Source organism: Phyllobates terribilis, unplaced genomic scaffold (genome assembly GCF_046119375.1).
Source record: "Phyllobates terribilis strain yellow unplaced genomic scaffold, ASM4611937v1 Scaffold_2__4_contigs__length_985480577, whole genome shotgun sequence".
Classification (NCBI taxonomy): Eukaryota; Metazoa; Chordata; class Amphibia; order Anura; family Dendrobatidae; genus Phyllobates; species Phyllobates terribilis.
This window is the reverse complement of record NW_027362762.1, coordinates 880,270,191-880,292,958: the sequence shown is the minus strand read 5'-3', so window position 1 is coordinate 880,292,958 and position 22,768 is coordinate 880,270,191. Positions and strand designations below refer to the sequence as shown.

Here is a 22,768-nt window from a genome sequence, read left to right as displayed (position 1 = left end):
TACCTCCTCCTACCTGACAGGGTCCCCGGTGCCTCTTCTGTAGGCCTGGCTCAAGGTTGTGGCTGCCACGCGTACCTCCTCCTACCTGATAGGATCCCCAACGCCTCTTCTGTAGGCCTGGCGCAAGGTTATGGCTGCCCCGCATACCTCCTCCTACCTGACAGGATCCCCGGTGCCTCTTCTGTAGGCCTGGCTCTAGGTTCTGGCTGCCACGCGTAGCTCCTCCTATCTGATAGGATCCCCGGGGCTTCTTCTGTAGGCCTGGCGCAAGGTTGTGGCTGCTCCGCATACCTTCTCCTACCTGATCAGATCCCCGACTCCTCTTCTGTAGGCCTGGCGCAAGGTTGTGGCAGCCCCGCGTACCTGCTCCTACCTGATAGAATCCCCGGTGCTTCTTCTGTAGGCCTGGCGCAAGGTTGTGGCTGCCCCGCATACCTCCTCCTACCTGATAGGATCCCCGGTGCCTCTTCTGTAGGCCTGGCGCAAGGTTGTGGCTGCTCCACATACCTCCTCCTACCTGACTGGATCACCAATGCCTCTTCTGTAGGCCTGGCGCAAGTTGTGGCTGCCCTGCGTACCTCCTCCTACCTGACGGGATCCCCGGTGCCTCTTCTGTAGGCCTGGTGCAAGGTTGTAGCTGACCCGCATACCTCCTCCTACCTGACGGGATCCACTGCGCCTCTTCTGTAGGCCTGGCGCAACATTTTGTGCAGCGCAATTTTCAAACTGGCCACTAATGTTAAGTGCAAGCTTATCATTGTATGAGTGCAGGCAAGATAATAACAGATAACACCTCTATATACAGTAGATAACACAGGATCTCCCATTGTTAACAGGTGATGTTACAGATCACCTCCTCCCCCTCCGGTACAATGACTTATAACACCTCTATATACAGTAGATAACACAGGATCAACCATTCACAATAGATGATATCACAGCTCCCCTCCTCCTGTACAATGACTAATAATACCTCTATAAAAAGTAGATTATTATTATGATTATTTATTATTATATCGCCATTTATTCCATGGCGCTTAACATGTAAAAAGAAGTATATATAATATAAAACAGGTACAATAATCTTTGAACAATACAAGTCACCGACTGGTACAGGAGGAGCGAGGACCCTGCCCGCGAGGGCTCATAGTCTACAAGGGATGGGTGAGGATACAGTAGGTGAGGGTAGAGCTGGTCTTGCAGCGGTATGGTGGAGCGAGGGGTTACTGCAGGTTGTAGGCTTGTCGGAAGAGGTGGGTCTTCAGGTTTCTTTTGAAGGTTTCCACGGTAGACGAGAGCCTGATATGTTGGGATACAGAGTTCCAGAGTAGGGGGGGATGCACGGGAGAAATCTTGTATGCGATTGTGGTAAGATGAGATAAGAGGGGAGCAGAGAAGGAGATCTTGTGAGGATCGGAGGTTGCGTGTAGGTATGTAACGGTAGACTAGGTCACAGATATATGGAGGAGACAGGTTGTGGATGGCTTTGTATGCCATGGTTAGGGTTTTGAACTGAAGTCTCTGGGCAATGGGGAGCTAGTGAAGGGATTGACAGAGAGGAGAGGCCGGGGAATAGTGGGGGGACAGGTGGATTAGTCGGGCAGCAGAGTTTAGGATAGATTGGAAATGTGCGAGAGTGTTAGAGGGGAGGCCACAGAGCAGCAGGTTGCAGTAGTCGAGGCGGGAGATGATGAGGGCGTGCTCTAGTGTTTTTGCAGATTCATGGTTGAGGAATGTGCGGATCCGGGAGATATCTTTGAGTTGGAGTCGGCAGGAAGTGGAAAGGGCTTGGATATATTGTTTGAAGGAGCGATCAGAGTCAAGGGTTACCCCGAGGCAGCGAGCTTGCAGGACTGGGGAGAGTGGACAGCCATTGACTTTGATGGATAGGTCTTTTGAGGGGTTGAATGAGATAGGGGAAATATGATGAATTCTGTTTTATCTAGATAACACAAAATCTAGCATTCACAATAGGCTATGTCACACCTCACCTCCTCCTCCTCCCTTCACAATGACCTTGACCAGACCAGAGCACACCTATAAAGCTCTCCTGTATAAATCAGTGAGTCAGAGCTTGTCTATTCTTGCTAATATCCATGTGGCTGTTGAAAAGAACAGGAAGTATAAGGCTAATAATAGGGTTAGCAACCAGTGGGAAGATTGCAAGATATTTTTATTATAGATACTGATATGGAAAATTAAAATTATATATATATTTTTTAGTAAATGATGTAAAAACCTGATTTAAACAATAGTTTGTTTTCTAATGACACATTCCCTTTAAAGAATTGCATATACTATACTATTCTAACTATCTGTTTATCTATCTATGTATTTATCATCTATTTGAAAGTTCTCCGCGTGTTTGCGTGGGTTTCCTCCGGGTTCTCCGGTTTCGCCCCACACTACAAAGACATCCTGATAGGGAATGTAGATTGCGAGCCCCGATGGGGACAGCGCTGATAATGTCTGTAAAGCATTGTGGAATTAATGGCGCTATATAAGAGAGTAAAATAAATAAATAAATAAAAATATCTATCTCTATCTTTGCACTTCTATCTATGTGTACATATGTACAGTATATATATACATATAGGTATAGGTATATTCTATATAGTTTTCTATTCTTGGACGTCCTCGCTGTATGGGAGCAGGCTGATATGACCACTACTGTGGTGCATCCCCATATTAACCCTCCATATCCATCAATGGCACATTAGATATGGTCTGGTCTGTTGTTGGTTGCAATGATTCCGCAGTAGGATTTTAATTTTCCTGCCATATTCTTTGTCTAAGGTTGGTGCTACACAGCTTCTTTGCCTGTTACACAGGTCATGTGGCCAAAGATTGCCATGTACCATTTCTACACCATAGAGTAATACAGGTGAATGGGGTAGTATTGTGACCCTTAGGGCACCACAACCCTGACAAGTGGGTCTCAAATCTGACTGGGTCTGACTTTTTGTGACTTACTTGCAATAACCCTTCATTTGTTCCACTGGAGTTCTTGTTCTTTCCAGGGTAATGAGCGTTTTGCCCCATGGGAGAATGATACTCACAGTCCCCTCACGAGGTGCAGCCCTTGCAGAACTATGTGTTATATTTGCAGGGAGTTTCTGTCACACTCTGACACTCAAACACACGTTACTTTCCACCTCCAAATTAAACAATTTGTGAAAGGAAATGTTGAACGTCTTTAGTGCTGGAATTTGGAGCCGCCTGTTTGCACATTCTTGCGTGTGTCACTTACTGAGATTATTCTTGTGTCTTCTTGTGAGCTTGACAGGATTGTTGTGTGACAGCCATTCTATTTCATAGAAGTCTTTTGTGTCATTAAAAAATACTTTTCAGCTCTGAAAAGAACTTTGTAATACATCAATATTTTCATAAAATTGCAGATTTTTCCCTATGGCCATTTATATGATATCTTCTATACATTGCAGCAGTGACTTTGAATAGGTTCTCCAGGATTAGAAATGGATGAACAACTAAACAAAATATCAAATAAAAAAATTCCTAAATACTTTCAATTAGCAAATCTCAAACATTTTGTCTAGGGAGTCACTATAGAATTAAAATGGCTACCGCCTTGTTACTGACAAAAATGTCTGGGATGGGACAGGAGCCTATGAACATATCCAATGGGACTTGTTTTTTACTGTGACCTGGAGATAACCTATACCATGTATTGTCATTCAAAATGACATGGTGGATAGCAGTGTGAACAGCCTCTTCTTACCTAAGCACCCCTGTTATCTCTAGTATTAGATCAGAAAGACATGGTGGACAGCAGTGTGAGCAGCCTCTTCTTACCTTAGCACTCCTTGTATTTCCAGTATTAGATCAGAAGGACATAGTAGAAAGCAGTGTGAGCGGCCTCTTCTTGCCTCAGCACCCTTGATATCTCCAGTATTAGTTCGGATACACAAGGTGGAAAGCAGTGTGAGCAGCCTCTTCTTACCCCAAAACTCCTGGTATCTCCAGTATTATATCAGAAAGACAGAGTGGACAGCAGTGTGAGCAGCCTTTTCTTTCCTCAGTACTCCTGCTATGTCCAGTATTAGATCAGAAAGAAATATGGACAGCAGTGTGAGCAGCCTCTTCTTACTTCAGGTCCCATGGTATCTCCAGTATTGGATCAGAATGACAGGATGGACAGCAGTGTGAGCAGCCTCTATTTACCTTACCTCAGCATCCCTGGTTTCTTCAGTGTTAGATTAAAAAGGCTGGGTGAACAGCAGTGTGAGCAGCCTCTTCTGACCTCAGCACTTTTGGTATGTTCAGTATTAGATTAGATAGACAGGGTGGACAGCAGTGTGAGCAGCCTCTTCTTGCCTCAGCACTTTTGATATATCCAATATAAGATCAGAAATACAGAGTGGATAGCAGTATGAGCAGCCAATTTTTACCTCTGCATGTCTGGTATATCAAGTATAAGATCGTAAAGACATGATCGATAGCAGTTTGAGCAGCCACATCTTACCTCAGCACAAATGGTATCTCCAGTATTATGTCAGAATCGCAATGTTTGATAGCAGTGCGAGCAGAGCAGGCTCTTCTTACCTCAGCACCCCTGGTGTGTCGAGTATGAGGTTAGACAAGGTGGAGGGAGGTGTAAGCAGCCATTTCTGACCTCCGCACTCCTGGTATCTCCAGTATTATATCAGAAAGGCATGGTGGACAGCAGTGTAAGCAGCATCTTCTTACCTAAGTATCACATAGACACAAGTCATATGAAAGTCACATTCTATTAACTAATTAATGGGACTCTAGTAATCCTTTTATCCCAGGGAAAATCCTCTAAAAGATGTTTTTAGTCATGTAAATTATTTAATAATGTTTGTCATATCAGTCAGTATAGGACCTGGGGAAGCCTACCAATGTCCTGAATTAATATGTATTCGCTCTCATTTATCTTGGAAACAAATCAATTATGGAAACCTCGGAGATAGACCTAGAGATCATGCATTTCACTTTCCAATGCATCTACCATATGCTCCATAGTTATCCATCGAAGACTTCCATGCACATCTCTTTATTTCTTTAATCAATTATTCCCAATCATCACACACAGGTAAGATGCAGTTAGTAGTAACAATGTATGATGGAAGGAGGCTTGGGGAATTTAATGCGGTCCTATGTTAAGTTTTATTCTGCTTATAAACATTTATGATTTGGCAGAAGTCTTACGGATTAAGGGAATGTCCTTTGTCTGTGGCTTGGCATGTATTTGGCATATAATGTACTAAAGTGCATGCCAGGGTCTCCTTTTTTAAGCACCAGCCCAATAAATTAATGGATCGCTCAGCTGCTCTTGCTCAGGTGACTGCACCTGTCTCTTCGGCGCCACTTGTCACACTTGTAGCCAGCAACCATAGAATGCTGTTGCACTCGTTTTCTGGAAGCCAGATTGCTGGGAGCCATTGTAATGTTTTTTTAGTGAAGATGTCTGAGAAAAGCACAAGATTGTTATTTTTACATCAATTTTTCAATGTCATAGATAATGCATGTATTTGTATGGCGTCTGTATTTTAATCACTGTGGTATTTATTAAGGTAGCCTAGGGGAAGACTGAGGGTGCAGACTGTGTTGGTAACCTACATACCAGCTAGTAGTCTGGAGAAGGGAGACGTTAGTGCTCTTGTGTTTTGCAGACAGAGATGTTGTGAGATTTATAAGATTGAGCAGACTATACAGCTCTGGCAAAAATGAAGAGACCACTGAACAGTTTTCTATTGGAAAGCATGGGAAGACTGGTGGAAAGCATGCCAAGACGCATGAAAGCTGTGATTAAAAATCATGGTTAGTCCGCCAAATATTGATTTCTGAACTCTTCCTGAGTTGAAACATGAGTAACTTGAGGTCTGAAAGCACTGTTTCTTTTTTAGTATTTTGACGCTTTATCATTTGCTGAAAATAAATACAAAATTTTTAGCTTTGCATTTCGGAGACATGTTGTCAGTAGTTTATAGACTAAAACAACAATGTACATTTTACTCAAAAATATACCTATAAAGAGAAAAATCAGAGAAACTGAAAATTTTGCAGTGGTCTCTTAATTTCTGCCATAGCTGTATATTTAGGAGCGGCTGTACTGGATTTTGCAACTTTGAATTCGCTTGATTGACAGGTCTTTTATGTTCCCCAATTGTAGCTAAGGAAAAATCAGAGGGGAGCCTCTTTTTAATACTATGATTTCTATGAAACAAGGCCGTTTTCACACATCCATGTTTCACAGTCCGCGTACAGACCACAATTTATGGACTGGCCGCAGTACTCTTGGCCTCATAGCCTCGTATATGCCTATACAGTGGGGGAAATAAGTATTTGATCCCTTGCTATTTTTGTTCATTTGCCCACTGACAAAGACATGAACAGTCTATAATTTTAAGGGTAGGTTAATTTTAACATTGAGAGATAGAATATCCCCCCAAAAAATCAAGAAAATCACATTGTATAAATTAGATACTTTTTTTGCATTTTGCAGTGAGAAATAAGTATTTGATCCCCTACAAACCGTTATGAGTTCTGGCTCCTACAGACAAGTTAGACGCTCCTAATCAACTCGTTACCTGCATTAAAGACAGCTGTCATACATAGTCACCTGTATCAAAGACTCCTGTCCACAGACTAAGGATGTCAGGGACAAGATCATAGACCTGCACAAAGCTGGAATGGGCTACAAAACCAAGTAAGACGCTGGGTAAGAAGTAGACAACTGTTGGTGCAATTGTAAGGAAATGGAAGAAATACAAAATGACTGTCAATCAACATCGATCTGGGGTACCATGCAAAATCTCACCTCGTGGGGTATCCTTGATCATGAGGAAGGTGAGAGATCAACCTAAAACTACACAGGGGGAACTTGTTAATGATCTCAAGGCAGCTGGGTCCACCGTCACCAAGAAACCATTGGTAACACATTACGCCTTAAAAGTTTAAAATCCTGCAGTGCCCGCAAGATCCCCCTGCTCAAGAAGGCACATGGCCCATCTGAAGTTTTCCAATGAACACCTGGATGATTCTGTGAGTTATTGGGAGAAGGTGCTGTGGTCAGATGAGACAAAAACTGAGCTCTTTGGCATTAACTCAACTCGCCATGTTTGGAGGAAGAAGAAGAATGAGTACAACCCTAAGAACATTGTCCCAACCGTGAAGCATGGTGGGAGAAACATTATACTTTGAGGGTGCTTTTCTGCAAAGGGGATATGACGACTGCACCATACTGAAGGCAAGATGGATGGGGTCATGTATCCCGAGATTTTGGCCAGCAACCTCCTTCCCTCAGTAAGAGCATTGAAGATGGGTCGTGGCTGGGTCTTCCATCAAGACAATGACCCAAAACATACAGCCAAGGCAACAAAGGAATGGCTCAAAAAGAAGCACAGTAAGGTCATGGAGTGGCCAAGCCAGTCTCCAGACCTTAATCCCATAGAAAACTTATGGAGGGAGTTGAAGCTCCGAGTTGCCAAGTGACAGCCTCAAAATCTGAATGATTTAGAGATGATCTGCAAAGAGGAGTGGACCAAAATTCCTCCTGACATGTGCGCAAACCTCATCATCAACTACAAAAAACGTTTGACTGCTGTGCTTGCCAACAAGGGTTTTGCCACCAAGTATTAAGTGTTGTTTGCCAGAGGGATCAAATACTTATTTCTCACTGCAAAACGCAAAAAAAATAATTTTTATACATTTATACAATGTGATTTTCTTGGGTGTATATTCTATCTCTGAATATTAAAATGAACCTACCCTTAAAATTATAGACAGCTCATGTCTTTGTCAGTGGGCAAACTTACAAAAACAGCAAGGGATCAAATTCTTATTTCCCCCACTAGACCAGCAGAGGAATACCGAACAAAAAGATCAAAGATAATCGAGTTACTTAAAAAACCTTTAATGAATCATGGTTTGGCCAAACAATGGCACTGCATAGAGAGACGCTCACACAATAAATATATACATATATGTTAAGGGGAATACAATGTCCCTATATGATATGAAACAGTATATTTCTCAATACCATAGCCAGATAGTAAGAACATTATACATCATTTCAAATTATGGAAATTGTTACCAGTAAACTAATATTTATATCAAGGGATCCATATACATAAATAATTTCATAATACATCCAAGCTGGTATCGCTGACCTCAAGTCAGAAAAAGTGTCTAAGTGCAAAAAATACTGGATAGATGAAATACCATGCAAATGCATAATATAGCTAAAGGTAAACCTTAGTAGGGATGGATATTATGTCCATATATATGATATCACCTGCTATGTGCATATAGCGAAAAGCAATTATTGTGGCACATCAGTATCCAAAAATTGCATCCACCCTAGTTATTCACATAGTGCATATGAAGGGATACAATCACAATTCATATTCAATTTGATACAGAAAAATTAGGCAGAATAGCAGAATTACCCAAACAATTCTTCAATGATTGTGATACAGGGTGTAACATACCTGGCGGCGTCTTTGCATAGTGGTCCATCTCCCACTGTGCAAGAGCGCGCACTTGAGAATGTCTCTCTGGCTTCCCTCCATGCTGTCTGTTTGTGTCTGTTTCTGCTGCTTAAGGGCGGCCCCCGATCACTTCCTGCTTTTTGTACCTGCTGTGGGTCACACCCCTTGTGCGTCCTCAGCCTATTGCTGTCTGTCACCTGGTATTTAACCCAGCTGCTCCAATCAATCCCTGCCTGAGCATCTTGCCCTGTCAGTTGGCTTTTGTCTCTGACATGCCAGGTTCTGTCTATGTTACCTGTCTTGCAGTATCTGTTCCCATGTCTGTACTGTGTCCTATCTGTGTACCCTAACCTGCAGTCTGTACACGTTCCTTGCCTCTTGTCTGCCTATCCTGGAGGCTGTATTTCCAGGCCCGTCTGAACACGCTCCTAGCCTGTTCCTCCCGTCTTCTAGGGGCCGATTACCTAGATCTGCTCCTGTATCTTGTCTGTCCTGTCTGAACACGCTCCTTGCCTGTTCGTCCCGCCTTTCTGGGGGCTGTATTCCCAGACCCGCTCCTGTATTCCGCTGCAGTGTCGGTCTCCTCCGTACACTCAGTTCCAGTCTGAACTCTCCTATCTTTTACCTGTTTTTTCTCTATGTCCGTTCCTTTCCTTTTTCTGCAGAGTCTGAACTCGTACCTAACTCCTGCTTGTTGTCTCTGTACTCCCGTTTGTGAGTTTGTGGTCCACTCGCTACTTCTCTGCAAGTACCCTGTGGGTATCTGGCTCTGCCTTTCCCTTCCTGTCTGTTCCGTGTGAACAGAGCCCTGTCCCCCCTGCTCTGCCTTGCTCTCCGCTCCAAGCGGCCTCGTCCTGCTCTGCTCTTGCTCACCGCTCCAGGCGGCCTCGTTCTGCTCTGCTCTTGCTCACCGCTCCAGGCGGTCTCGTCCTGCTCTGCTCTTGCTCACCGCTCCAGGCGGTCTCGTCCTGCTCTGCTCTTGCTCACCGCTCCAGGCGGTCTCGTCCTGCTCTGCTCTTGCTCACCGCTCCAGGCGGTCTCGCCCTGCTCTGCTCTTGCTCACCGCTCCAGGCGGTCTCGTCCTGCTATGCTCTTGCTCACCGCTCCAGGCGGTCTCTTCCTGCTCTGATCTTTCTCACTGCTCCGGCAGTCTCGTTCTGCTCTCTCCCTTTACCTTACTGCTCCGGCAGTCTCGCTCAGCTCCCTCTTTCTCACTGCTCCGGCAGTCTCGTTCTGCTCTCTCCTTCTTTCTCACTGCTCCAGCAGTCTCGCTCTGCTCCTTCTTTCTCACTGCTCCGGCAGTCTCGTTCTGCTCTCTTACCCTTTGCTCGCTGCTCCGGCAGTCTCGCTCTGCTCTGACCCTTTGCTCGCTGCTCCGGCAGTCCTACTCTGCTCTGACCCTTTGCTCGCTGCTCCGGCAGTCCTACTCTGCTCTGACCCTTTGCTCGCTGCTCCGGCAGTCCTACTCTGCTCTGACCCTTTGCTCGCTGCTCCGGCAGTCTCGCCCTGCTCCCTCTAGATTGCTGCTCCAGTAGTTTGCTCTGACCCTTTGCCCGCTGCTCCGGCAGTCTCGCTGTTTCCTCTTGCTCACTGCTCCGGCAGTCCTACCCTGCTCTTACCCTTTGCTCGCTGCTCCGGCAGTCTCGCTCTGCTCAGACCCTTTGCTCGCTGCTCCAGCAGCCTCGCTCTGCTCTGACTCTTTGCTCCGCTCCTGGCGGCCTCGTCTTGCTCTCAACCTGCTGTGTTTGTATACCGCTTCTGCGGTTCTGTTCCAGAAGTCCCAGTCTGTACTGGGTTCTATCCTCTCTGTGCTCCAACCTGTTGTACCTGCCAGTACCTCCCCGTCTGCATACCAGTGTGCCAGCCTAAACCTTCCAGTTCCTGTATTCCCCGGTGTGGGCCAACAGCCGTGTCCGGAGTCTGACCTGGAGTAGACCCTGGTACCTCTGCTCGGTTTCTCCCTGGTGCACTGGCGTCGTATGCCGTCGTGCGATCTTGGTCGGATCGGGCAGACACTTAGTTACGCCCCTACAGGCACTCTCCGGTACGGTACAGTGGAATCACTACAATCACACTCACACGCCGCTCAGCCCGGGCGTGTGCATTACAGCATGCTCAGGCCATGGTTCCCGTTGAGCCCCACGGCCTTCGCTCTCTGAGACGTTTTCCAGCGAATACGTGCATTAAAAATAAATAAATACATTTTTTTTTCCTTATCTGAGTTCCAGGCGAATTACGCACCCGTTCAGATGGATCTATCAGCTCTCGTTCCTGCGGATCCGCCACGTTACTATGGGGATCCAAGACAGAGTCGTGCATTTGTGGAGCAATGCATGCTACACTTCAAGTTCTACCCTCTATGTTTTCCCACAGATCAGGTTAAGGTGGGATTCATGATGTCTTACCTAGCGGGTGATGCCTTGAATTGGATCATCCCCCTATGGGACGCACAGGATCCTATCGTCCTGGACATAATGGCCTTCCTGGTGGCCTTTCTAATGGTCTTCGATGATCCTAACCCGGAGGTTCCTGCTGAAGCTTCACTTCCCAGTATCCCGGAGCAGCCCCGATGGGTAATGTGTGTGGGTAGCGCAATAGTCCTCCAGCTCAATGAGACTACTGCCCATCCAGAATCCTCACAGGGTGACTACACTCTCCGGAATTCTTCTCCCAACCTCAAGAGGCAGTCCAGACGTTCTAGACGTAGAGGCAAGCCGTCACGCCAGGGTCTGTCCTCCCTGAGACCTCCTGATCCCAACCTTGAAGTCCCTACTGAAGCTTCATCTCCCTGTATCCCGGAGAAGCCCCAACGGGTAATGTGCGTGGGTAGTGCACCAGTTCTCCTGCCCGAAGAGACTGCTGCCCACCCAGAATCCACACCGGAGGACCCCCTGTTGCCTCCTGAATCCCCCGGGATACCACTTGATGACAATTGGAGAGAGACTTCCCTATACTCTGCACCTGATACCTCGCCCGCTTTGTCCAGTGAGTCCGACCTGGTGTTCTCCGAAGCAGAGCTTACCCCCGAGTCTCTACACCCCTCCGATCAGGCGGAGGATCTCCAGTTGTCTCCTGAACCCTTCGGGGTGCTACCTGGTAGCGAATGGACAGAGACTTTCCTATACTCGGTACCTGATACCTTGGCTGCTTCATCCAGTGAGTCCGACCTAGTGTACTCCGAAGCAGAGGTTACCCATGAGTCTCTTCACCCCTCCGACCAGGCGGAGGACCTCCAGTTGTCTCCTGAGCCCTTCGGGGTGCTACCTGGTAGCGAAAGGACAGAGACTCTCCTATACTCTGTACCTGATACCTTGCTCGCTTCGTCCAGTGAGTCCAACCTAGTGTACTCCGAAGCAGAGGTTACTCCGGAGTCTCTACACCCCTCCGATCAGGCGGAGGACCTCCAGTTGTCTCCAGAACCCTTCGGGGTGCCACCTGGTGGTGAATGGACAGAGACTTTCCTATACTCGGCACCCGATACCTCGCCTGCTTCGTCCAGTGTGTCCGACCTAGTGTACTCTGAAGCAGATATTTTCCCCGAGCCTCTGCACTCTTCTGACCCGGCGGAGGTCCTTCAGTTGTTTCCTGAATCCTCCGGGGTACCACCAGATAACAAAGAGATAGTGGCTTTTTCTCACCCTGTACCTGATAACCCGTCTATTTCTTCCTGTGAGTTTGACAAGATGTACCTCGAAGCAGAGATTACCCCCAAGTCTCTGCTCCCCTCCAACCCGCTGGAGGACTTCCAGTTGTCTCCTGTACCCTCTGGGGTGCCACCTGAAAATATGTGGAGAGAGACTTCCTTGTGTGCTGTTCCTGGTACTCCACCCGTTTCGTCTGTTGCTGAGGAAGGCTGGATAGGAGGTAGCATCCTAGCTAACCAGATGAGACCAGTTTTTCCTGTGGACAGTGGAAGTGATCTCCTTGAAGTGAAGGATTGGCCCTCGAATTCCCTGCGGTAGATTCTGGCAGGCCTGAAGAAGAGGGGGCGTAAGGGGGGGGGGGTACTGTAACATACCTGGCGGCGTCTTTGCATAGTGGTCCATCTCCCACTGTGCAAGAGCGCGCACTTGAGAATGTCTCTCTGGCTTCCCTCCATGCTGTCTGTTTGTGTCTGTTTCTGCTGCTTAAGGGCGGCGCCCGATCACTTCCTGCTTTTTGTACCTGCTGTGGGTCACACCCCTTGTGCGTCCTCAGCCTATTGCTGTCTGTCACCTGGTATTTAACCCAGCTGCTCCAATCAATCCCTGCCTGAGCATCTTGCCCTGTCAGTTGGCTTTTGTCTCTGACATGCCAGGTCCTGTCTATGTTACCTGTCTTGCAGTATCTGTTCCCATGTCTGTACTGTGTCCTATCTGTGTACCCTAACCTGCAGTCTGTACACGTTCCTTGCCTCTTGTCTGCCTATCCTGGAGGCTGTATTTCCAGGCCCGTCTGAACACGCTCCTAGCCTGTTCCTCCCGCCTTCTAGGGGCCGATTACCTAGACCTGCTCCTGTATCTTGTCTGTCCTGTCTGAACACGCTCCTTGCCTGTTCGTCCCGCCTCTCTGGGGGCCGTATTCCCAGACCCGCTCCTGTATTCCGCTGCAGTGTCGGTCTCCTCCGTACACTCAGTTCCAGTCTGAACTCTCCTATCTTTTACCTGTTTTTTCTCTATGTCCGTTCCTTTCCTTTTTCTGCAGAGTCTGAACTCGTACCTAACTCCTGCTTGTTGTCTCTGTACTCCCGTTTGTGAGTTTGTGGTCCACTCGCTACTTCTCTGCAAGTACCCTGTGGGTATCTGGCTCTGCCTTTCCCTTCCTGTCTGTTCCATGTGAACAGAGCCCTGTCCCCCCTGCTCTGCCTTGCTCTCCGCTCCAGGCGGCCTCGTCCTGCTCTGCTCTTGCTCACCGCTCCAGGCGGCCTCGTTCTGCTCTGCTCTTGCTCACCGCTCCAGGCGGTCTCGTCCTGCTCTGCTCTTGCTCACCGCTCCAGGCGGTCTCGTCCTGCTCTGCTCTTGCTCACCGCTCCAGGCGGTCTCGTCCTGCTCTTCTCTTGCTCACCGCTCCAGGCGGTCTCGTCCTGCTCTGCTCTTGCTCACCGCTCCAGGCGGTCTCGTCCTGCTCTGCTCTTGCTCACCGCTCCAGGCGGTCTCGTCCTGCTCTGCTCTTGCTCACCGCTCCAGGCGGTCTCGTCCTGCTCTGCTCTTGCTCACCGCTCCAGGCGGTCTCGTCCTGCTCTGCTCTTTCTCACTGCTCCGGCAGTCTCGTTCTGCTCTCTCCCTTTACCTCACTGCTCCGGCAGTCTCGCTCAGCTCCCTCTTTCTCACTGCTCCGGCAGTCTCGTTCTGCTCTCTCCTTCTTTCTCACTGCTCCAGCAGTCTCGCTCTGCTCCTTCTTTCTCACTGCTCCGGCAGTCTCGTTCTGCTCTCTTACCCTTTGCTCGCTGCTCCGGCAGTCTCGTTCTGCTCTCTTACCCTTTGCTCACTGCTCCGGCAGTCTCGCTCTGCTCTGACCCTTTGCTCGCTGCTCCGGCAGTCCTACTCTGCTCTGACCCTTTGCTCACTGCTCCGGCAGTCCTACTCTGCTCTGACCCTTTGCTCGCTGCTCCGGCAGTCCTACTCTGCTCTGACCCTTTGCTCGCTGCTCCGGCAGCCTCGCCCTGCTCCCTCTTGCTCGCTGCTCTGGCAGTCTCGCTCTTCTCAGACCCTTTGCTCGCTGCTCCAGCAGCCTCGCTCTGCTCTGACTCTTTGCTCCGCTCCTGGCGGCCTCGTCTTGCTCTCAACCTGCTGTGTTTGTATACCGCTTCTGTACTGGGTTCTATCCTCTCTGTGCTCCAACCTGTTGTACCTGCCAGTACCTCCCCGTCTGCATACCAGTGTGCCAGCCTAAACCTTCCAGTTCCTGTATTCCCCGGTGTGGGCCAACAGCCGTGTCCGGAGTCTGACCTGGAGTAGACCCTGGTACCTCTGCTCGGTTCCTCCCTGGTGCACTGGCGTCGTATGCCGTCGTGCGATCTTGGTCGGATCGGGCAGACACTTAGTTACGCCCCTCCAGGCACTCTCCGGTACGGTACAGTGGAATCACTACAATCACACGCACACGCCGCTCAGCCCGGGCGTGTGCATTACGCAGGGTCTGTATAAGTAATTTTATGGATCACAACTAAAATATCGCCGACATGCCGGCTGGTCCCTATATTAGCATTGAATATGCTCATATCCATATACTTTACCAAAAACGTGTGGCGCCTACCCCGACGCGCGTTTCGGCGTAACACCTTCGTCGTTATTTCCCCCACTGTAGGGCTGTTGAGTTCGGGTCAGGAAACTCACAACAAGTCTGCACATCAGTCTGTACTTGGATGTGTGGTCCATGCATGGAGACTGGCCTAAAACTTTGGGCCTGATTCATTATTGCATTTGCTCCTGATTTTTGCAAAATCTTTGCCATTTTGCGTCTTATTGGTGTGCATCAAATTCATCTTTACATTTGCACCTTTTTTAAAGTTTATTTTATATGTGTTTGCCTGTTTTTTGTTTTTTTAATTTGCCACTTTGGCTCTGGCTTAGGGTTTTCCTGATGTTTTCTCCTAATTTATCATTTGTAACTTTTACAACAGTTGCAAAAATTGTTGCAAATGTATTTCAGTCCCCCCTCCTGGAGTGATATCATATACGCCAGATTTTTAGATGAATAAACGTCAACAAATAACACTAGACAAAAAATGGCTTGGCCACAGTATAAGGGCAGCATGAGTTTACTGAGAAGTTCTCCTTAACATTTTTCAGAGCATTTCAACTAATGGAGATATTCGGCAACACCATAAGCATCACTTATCATGCATTGAAACAATTAGTTTTGTATAAACAAGTAACAGCCATACTTTTTCAACTGTAAATAGCTGGGAATTGATTTTCAATTCACGATGGAAGGGGCTATCTCCAGATAAGTTAAGTGCGGGACCCATTGCCAAGAGCGGACACAGACTATTGGTGAAAACTGTGCAATCGCACAGGGGCCCAAGATGTAAGGAAGCCACTTCCACCTCCAAAACATGTGGAATTATGCATTATGATAAACTATTCGACTACAAAGGACCTACATATTGTTATTGCGCAGGGTATGTGTCCGCTCCTGCCAGTACTAGAACCTCTGTGTTATAGTCTACAGGAGCAGTGGCCACCCAATGGGAGATGTAATGTTACATGCTAGCCCTTTAAATAGATAGCTGATCTGGTAGCTCATAGTTGGGATAAGTCCACAAAAGTTTTTACCAGCTATCTACTATGGCTTATTGTGGGTGGCGTAATAGAGCACACTTGATATATTGGTCCGTGAGTTTTGCTCTTGAGGAACAAATGCAGAACATACGTTGTAAACTATGTTTTATGTCTCACCTGTTGAGACTCCTGGTCTGGATGAGCAGTTATGTAGCAGGGATATCCGGATGGAGCAACTGAAGCTGATCTGACAAAACGGCATCAAGAGTATGAACCTGGAATCAAGGGATCAGATGAAGCAGAGTTAAGCAAATGGCAGCAGACGTGACGCAAGGAAGCAGTGGAGACTCTGATGAAGAACTGATGAAGCCAAGCTGATTTTGTCACATAGTCCAATGCAGAACTGATTGCAGAGTTGATTCTGTGATATAGCAGAGCTGAGTTTGCCACAGAGTCTTATTCAGAGCTGACAATAGTAAAATTGACTCAGCGATATAATGAAGCTGGGCACATCATTGTCTCCAATGCAATGCTGTCAGCGGTACAGCAGAGTTAGCCCAGCAATGTAACAGCGCTGGGTTGTCACTAGTCCAAGGCAGAACTGGTCCATAGTAGAGCAGAGTACTCAGCGATGTAGCTGGGTTGAATTTCTTAAGTGAAGAAGGAAACCAGAAATTAAGAAACAGTCCACAGTAATGGCATAAATGACAACTACCTGAATACTCAAGTGGTGACCCGCCACCTGAGCCGGCCTATAGGGCTTGTCAGAGGTGCGTGCTAGAAGTCAGAAGTGCGTGCTGGGATTCCAACACACAGAGGAATAGAGAGTCGGAGGAAGATGCTAGATCTGACGCTTGATCCAGGAGAGGTGAGGGACACTATGATCACATTCTATGCTGACGTCAAGCATTTTTTTTGTTTTTGTGCAAACACTGAGAACTCCATTGAAATATTTCTGAGCAGATGATTACATGTATTTGTCAAAAAGCTGTTATTACAGTGGATCATTATAATGACCTCAGTTTGATATTAAAGTTTTGACTTTTGATAACATTTTACCTTGTTGGCAAACCATCCTCTGACAGTAAAATTGAAGTCATCCTTTCCTGTGGCCTTAATTTAGTCTTACAGTGAAAAGTAAGTGAAATCAGCACATCATGTACCAGTATGTCAGGACACATTTATCTGTAGTGACAGCAGATTAAATACATTACCGAAATTTATGACTAATGGAAAACAAACTTGACTGAAGACCTTCACATGAGATTTTATGTCAATCACTGAGTGTTTGCAAATTATACAAATTATCTCCAATTTGCCTAAAATCTCAAATATTTACATGTTTAGTTATAGTTTTACTTAATATATTCATCACTTGCATAAAAATGTAAGCTCTGGCTTCAGGACGAGCATGCCACTAGATAGTACTTGTTTGCAGTTATGTCTAGTAAACTATTCTACAAACCGCTGTACTAACATCTATGGGCAGCACGGTGGCTCGGTGGTTAGCACTGGTCCATTGCTGCTCTGGGGTCCTGGGTTCAAGTCCCACCAAGGACAACATCTGCAAGGAGTTTGTATGTTCTCCCCGTGTTTCTGTGGGTTTCCTCTGGCTGAGGAATATGATGGCACTATAGAAGCAAAGCATAGTAATCTATAGCACACAAAAGTCATACAGTATAAAGTTGTGGAATAGCTATGGTTATGAAGACACAAACTGCTATTGGATCTATGGGATGCCATATTTTCGATTGGGTGATGCCCAGGTCATATTCTCTTGGTGCTGCCTAAAAAAACCTAAACTCCAGCGAAGACATAATTGTCACTTGTGATTAGCTGCAGTGGTCATATATCACTGAGTCAGGTGTACAAAGGTCATCTAGGTACCAGCATAGGATGATGAGTAACGTTTCGTTGCTTTTTTTGTGGTTTTATTTTTAATGTTTGAGGAATGTTAGATCCTTTATTCTGGACTTTTGCTGTTTAATACTCATGAAAAATAATCTAAAAGAAGAAGCGTTCCATTTCCCATTGGGAAAAAATTGCCAACAAATCCATGACCACTTCACTACAAATTAAAAAAAAGTAAATTTATTGGCTGAAAACGTCTGGATTAGATTTACAATCTCATCCACTTGGATTTTTGATCTGAAAATCCGGATGGGAAATCCACAGCAGTTCCTAAGAACATACTCGAAGGACTCGTTCACACGACCGTATTTTCTATCCAAATGCTGTCGGTGGAAAAAGTAGACAGCACTCGGACCAATGTAATTCATTGGTGCAAATGAGCAATTATTTTAACTGACAGAATCTAAGTTTGAAAAAAATTGCAGCGTGTTGTAGTTTGTTCCATAAATCGGATGAGACTCACCCATTCAAGTCTATGGGTGCGTAAAAGAAAATGGATGCCTAAGGAGCCGCAGTATAACATCCGATATTTACAAATACATTGCAATTCTTTAACATGGAAAACTATAAATGATCCTGTAAGTGATTAATAACTGCTGAATAACAACATGGATTGTATACTGATGACAAGTGAGAAAAAAATCGCCCCACTTTTCTGGATGATTTTTAGACGCTCGTGTGATCCTACCCTAATGGTGGCAATTTTTAGTGTATCGCCCAACTTCTCCCAAATCAGAAGCAAGTAAGCAATGGCTAATTTGTAACAACTTGACAGGAGAGGACGACTGAAGAACTCTGTTCCCATGTAATCTGGTGAATATGGGTCCTTATGCGCAGGCACGTGCCAACCTCGCTGCTATAGCTCATAGTCAAGCTGCGTGATCTCTGGATGACTTCCAGCCATGCGTCCTCATGGGAAAAGATGATTATCTTTGAAGTCTTCGCAGAGATTTCGCCTTTTAAGCCACCAGTCATGAACTTCTGAGCCCATTTTCCACCATGGCTGATAATTGATTTCTAGAACAGTGTGGGCAGTAGAAGTTCACATGTTAGTACAGTATTGCGGTGGGATGAGTGACCTTGTCTATATTACACTAGATACTTCTTTTCTAATTGTATTATGTCTGAAGACACTTTGTGATAATACACAAGTTTTTTCCTGCAGTCCTATGTAAAGAAAAAACAAGCATACAGTGATCGCTCTCTATATTTTTATAATGCATGTAGTTTCTATGAAGATTTAACATGCAACCTTGATATAACACCTTCCTGATCCATACGTATAAGAATTGTTACCTGTGGTAAGAACATATGTACCTGTCAGGCAGTGAAGAGAAAGCGCTGACTGCTACATATCTATTTCTGCTTCCTTCTCTGGAGATTATATATCCTAGGAGCATACATCAGGGACAGACTAATGACAAACATACGCTGTAAAATATTAGGGCTTATGTCTTGTGTGCTTCTGCTCTTCCCAAAGGCACCTTTCCTGAAGTTTCACCACCTGCGTGTAATCTAACCCTCTCCTCACACTGATATTAGATAGGGCACCTTGTCTGCAGCCGATCCTGATGATAGACTTGGAGATAATACATTTTTATATTGGAAAAAGGACCAAGAACAGCAGCCTGCAAACCTTGGCAAGCGCCAGCCCCTACTGCACCTTATGGGGGTGCATTTAAGCCATATTGGCATGTGTACAGTAGAGCTAATTGCAGCAGTAGGAGCTAGCTCAGATCGCAGTTTAACCCCCTTAGTTTCCGCTATTTCCCCCCATTTTTGTACACTTACAAAGCACAGAGGATCAGTAAATTTACTTGCAGTGTACCGTACAAGCAATCAAGTGATTGCAGGTTCAGGACCTCAAAATGGACTAATAAAGAATGCAAAAAATAATGAAAAATCTAAAAAAAAATAAGTAACATTTAATTTCACACTCCTCTTCCCAAAATGTTAATAAAATTAAAATAGTAATGTAAAGGATTTGTCCAACCTTGGAGTACAAGTCTGCAGTCACTCTATGTGCGGATTCTTCGGGAGTGGGTGGTCATGTAACTGCAAGTGTGCGATTTACATACTTTCGGCCACATTCCGACTAGACGTGTCCAGGCTCGCTCAATTCACTTGTAAAGAACAAGGCTGCTCACGTCTAGTCGGCATGTGACCATATGTATGCAAATCGCATACTTGCAGTCATGTGCCCACTGCTTCCGGCATCGGACAATCCTCACAGCGCACACACTGTGCACATAGAGTGCAGATTTGTAGCCAAAGGACAGACAACCCCTTTAACATATTTGGTATCACTGCGAGTGTAACTATCTGAAATAGTAAAAGATCATAATACTTATACCGCACGCCGAAACAAAAAAAAAATTTAAATGGCAAAATTGCTAGGTTTTTTTTCCGTTCGCTTCGCCTCCCCCCCCAAAAAAAATGGAATAAAAAGGAATCAGAAAGTCATATGGATCCCAAAATGGTAATAATAAAAAAAAACTGCAACTCGGACCACAAAAAAGCAAGTCCTCATAGGACTCTGCCTCTAAAAAAATAAAATAATTACCGTATAGTTCTTGGAAGGGAAGGAGAGAAATTGAAAGCAAATAAAGCCTCACTGGACTCTGTCACCCAAGGGACCACATAAACCTGGTTGAGCCCCTTTAAAATAAAGACCCTGTTTTATAATTGTGGGCACTTGTAATGAGGTCAACAACGTCATATTACGTTGAAGGGATTGTTACTGATTGATGGGGGGTTGACTGCTTGAACTTCTATAGTGATTAGTACACAAGAAAGGATATGTGATGCCTATAATGATGCCTCTTGTTTTCACTGAACAAAGTATGGATTTTCAACATATTGAAGTTAATAACGTGTAAGGTGGCTGTAGGACACCTAGTGGATGGGAGATAAACCTGGAGTAATGCTTTAGTACATATAGGAATAAAACGGGTTAATCGGCCATGACAGGTTGATTATGAGCAGCCGAAGAGTGGGATAGACGACTGCTTACCATGTCACCACCCAGGGCCGGCGTCAGCACCCGGGCAAGTGCCGGGGCCCTGAGCAGACTGGGGGGCCCACTCGCGGTCGGTCACCCCTCTAGGCTATGAGCGGAGGAGAGCGGTGCCAGCTCCCGCCCTTCTCCCCCGCTTGCTCAGGGCCCCGGCAGCCAGATACTTTCCTCTCCCCGTGCCTCTGCAGATCCGCTGTCTTCCTGCTGTGCGCTCCCTGTGACGTCTCAGGTCAGAGGGTGCGGTGACGTCTTTCCACCGCGCCCTCCCCTGAGCAGTCACAGGCAGCGCTGAGCGGGAAGACACCGGCGACGCTGGAGTCCGAACCTGAGCAGCGGCAGCAGGTGAGGAGGAGTGAGGTGAGTATTTGATTTTTTTTTTTTTAATGTGGCATTATATGGGGGGGTGACATCCTACATGGAGCATTATATGGGGGGGTGACATCCTGCATGGGGCATTATATGGGGGGGGGTGACACCCAACATGGAGCATTATATGGAGGGGTGACATCCTGCATGGGGCATTATATAGGGGGGGTGTTATCCTACATGGGGCATTATATGGGGGGGGTGGCATCCTACATGGGGCATTATATGGGGGGGTGACATCCTGCATGGGGCATTATAAAGAGGGTGGGGTGACATCCTGCATGGGGCATTATTTGGGGGGGGTGACATCCTACATGGAGCATTATATGGAGGGGTGACATCCTGCATGGGGCATTATATGGGGGAGTGTTATCCTACATGGGGCATTATATGGGGGGGTGGCATCCTACATGGGGCATTATATGGGGGGGTGACATCCTGCATGGGGCATTATATGGGAGGGTGACATCCTGCATGGAGCATTATATGGGGGGGTGACATCCTACATGGGGCATTATAAAGAGGGGGGGTGACATCCTGCATGGGGCATTATAAAGAGGGGGGTGACATCCTTCATGGTGCATTATAAAGAGGGGGGGTGACATCCTGCATGGGGCATTATATGGGGGGGTGACATCCTGCATGGGGCATTATAAAGAGGGGGGTGACATCCTGCATGGGGCATTATAAAGAGAGGGGGTGACATCCTACATGGGGCATTATATGGGGAGGTGACATCCTGCATGGGGCATTATAAAGAGGGAGGGTGACATCCTGCATGGGGCATTATAAAGAGGGGGGGTGACATCCTGCATGGGGCATTATATGGGGGGGTGACATCCTGCATGGGGAATTATATGGGGGGGTGACATCCTGCATGGGGCATTATATGGGGGGGTGACATCCTGCATGGGGCATTATAAAGAGGGGGGTGACATCCTGCATGGGGCATTATAAAGAGGGGGGCGACATCCTGCATGGGGCATTATATGGGGAGGTGACATCCTGCATGGGGCATTATATGGGGGGGTGACATCCTGCATGGGGCATTATGTGGGGGGGTGACATCCTGCATGGGGCATTATAAAGAGGGGGGTGACATCCTGCATGGGGCATTATAAAGAGGGGGGTGACATCCTGCATGGGGCATTATATGGGGGGGTGACATCCTGCATGGGGCATTATATGGGGGGGGGTGACACCCAACATGGAGCATTATATGGAGGGGTGACATCCTGCATGGGGCATTATATAGGGGGGGTGTTATCCTACATGGGGCATTATATGGGGGGGTGGCATCCTACATGGGGCATTATATGGGGGGGTGACATCCTGCATGGGGCATTATAAAGAGGGTGGGGTGACATCCTGCATGGGGCATTATTTGGGGGGGGTGACATCCTACATGGAGCATTATATGGAGGGGTGACATCCTGCATGGGGCATTATATGGGGGAGTGTTATCCTACATGGGGCATTATATGGGGGGGTGGCATCCTACATGGGGCATTATATGGGGGGGTGACATCCTGCATGGGGCTTTATAAAGAGGGGGGGTGACATCCTGCATTGAGCATTATATGGGAGGGTGACATCCTGCATGGAGCATTATATGGGGGGTGACATCCTACATGGGGCATTATAAAGAGGGGGGGTGACATCCTGCATGGGGCATTATAAAGAGGGGGGTGACATCCTTCATGGTGCATTATAAAGAGGGGGGGTGACATCCTGCATGGGGCATTATATGGGGGGGTGACATCCTGCATGGGGCATTATAAAGAGGGGGGTGACATCCT

At 46.8% G+C, this 22,768-nt stretch overlaps 1 protein-coding gene across 1 annotated transcript in view; it reads left to right on the top strand.

The window, feature by feature from the left end:
• Window positions 1-22,768, top strand: part of CRYBG3 (crystallin beta-gamma domain containing 3) — a 193,545-nt gene that overhangs the window by 149,820 nt on the left and 20,957 nt on the right. The window lies entirely within an intron of this gene.